Source organism: Salmo trutta, unplaced genomic scaffold (assembly GCF_901001165.1).
Source record: "Salmo trutta unplaced genomic scaffold, fSalTru1.1, whole genome shotgun sequence".
Lineage (NCBI taxonomy): Eukaryota > Metazoa > Chordata > Actinopteri > Salmoniformes > Salmonidae > Salmo > Salmo trutta.
The window spans coordinates 47,016-48,981 of record NW_021822882.1 but is presented as its reverse complement, the minus strand read 5'-3'; the positions used below and the strand labels follow the sequence as shown (position 1 = coordinate 48,981).

The window sequence follows — 1,966 nt, the reverse complement described above, 5'->3', positions numbered from 1 at the left end:
TGGCAGCACGAGCAAAAAGGACGAAACTCAAAAAAGATCAGAACAACTACCAGAGATACCAAGAGAAACGTCATTAAGTCTTCATTATTGTCATCATCATCATATTTACGAGAAGCTTAAGGTAATTTTCCAATGACAAATACTTAAAAATATACATTTTTTATCATTATCTTAATCATTATTATTATTATTATTATCATCATTGATATAGCTGAGGTCAGAAACTGGATTACTAGGTGACGGGGTTTGAAGCAGAAAGAGATGAATAGACAGAAAGGAGAGAAGAAGAGGGATGCAGTGGCTGTCTGTGAAGAGAGGAGAATGTCGAACTCTTTGGTTTTATTCTGTACGATCGGACTTTGCTGTCTTGCTTAAGGAACTTTGGACTGAAGCTGTATTGTACAAGAGAGAATGAAGACGGATGAAAGAGAGAAAGTATGGAGTGAGTAGGTTTGAGGATATCAGTCACCTCCTTTTTGTTTTCTTGCTCCTGATAGTCTTTTTGTCCCCCTTTGCTTTCTCCTGCCTTGACATCGACACTATGTTCTGTCATCTATCAGTAAACTGTTAATCATTGCCTGTTCTGCTCCAATTTAAATAAATTCCCCTGGTCTCATACTATTACACTGTCTCGGATTTTACATTTACTATGTTACGTCTATCCTTGAGTCCAGGTTGCAATATCGATTTCTACATTTCAGTTTCCTTTGTTTCTCGTTTGACACGGTTTCTAAGGTGCTTCGCTGAGACTACAAGGAATTCATCCATGAACTGAATCAATGTTGTGATGTTCAGACTGTGCAAATGTACAAAATGGTTATGCCAAAAAAGTCTGGAGATGTTCTTCCAGACTAAACTCTGCTGTGATAATGTTGACCCAGGCTACAGTAGAGGGAGTAGGATTTGTTGCCTCTAGTGCTGATCTAAGGTCAGTTTTGTGTTCTCCCTACACTAATAGCTATGATTAGGGAAAGGTTAACAGATCCTAGATCTGCACCTATGGCCAGGTGACTACTCAGTCTATAGGAGAGGTGTAGTCTCTGAATGGACAAATCACATTTTATTGGTCACGTACACATATTTTGCAGATGTTATTGCGGGTGTAGCGAAATTCTCGTGTTCCTAGCTCCAACAGTGCAGACACTGGTAAACAGCAGGGTTTTAGGGAGTGAGTGCATGGTGCCGTATCCAACAGTGGGGCATAAACTTTGGTATCATTCTTTTGGGGGGGTATCCCTACTGAAAGGACCTACACTTTACATGTGATCCCTAAGACCCTGATATCCGCAGAAGCAGCATCCTACCAGGACGTAGAGGACCTAAACTGATTACACCTCATTATAGAAGAAAAGAGCAAGGGAGAATGGGGACTTCCACCTTGGGGGGAGTGTATGCATGCGTCACCTAGCGACCACAGTCTCAGCCCTTCCCCAGTCACCTACCCCTCCTGCGTTCGCTTGCCACACACATCTCTGACGGACACAACATCCAGTCAATAATCTAAACAACACAACATCCAGCCAATCACCTAAAGACGCTGGGTACCCAGAGGCTAGCCCCTGTAAAAAGCTTTTGTGATAAGGAGTAGGACAAAATCGCTCCATAGACACTGACCTAAGGCCAGTGTATGTGCCCTCAATGGTTAAGATTAGGATTTGGAGGAAGGTAAGCTGATCCTAGATCTGTGCCTATGGAAAACTTGTACTTGGAGAGTGTTTCGGTTCAGCAGGGAGGGAGCAGTAGGGGAGAGGGGGATGGAGAGAGGGCTGTACAGAGCGGGGGGTTGTTCTTCAGACCAGGACTGAGAGAGAGGTGTGTGGGGGAGTGGACTGGGAACCACAGAGAGGGCTGGCATACAACTTGCTACCCAATATGTCTCCTGATTTGGATGGGGCACAGGAAATGTGACCTCTGACCCCATTACCTTGAACTCTGCCGGACCCAAGCCTCGCATCTGGCCATCCAT

At 44.1% G+C, this 1,966-nt stretch overlaps 1 pseudogene; it reads right to left on the bottom strand.

Moving 5' to 3' along the window:
• LOC115186257 (POU domain, class 2, transcription factor 2-like) overlaps positions 1 to 1,966 on the bottom strand; it is a 16,526-nt pseudogene extending 14,560 nt beyond the window's left edge.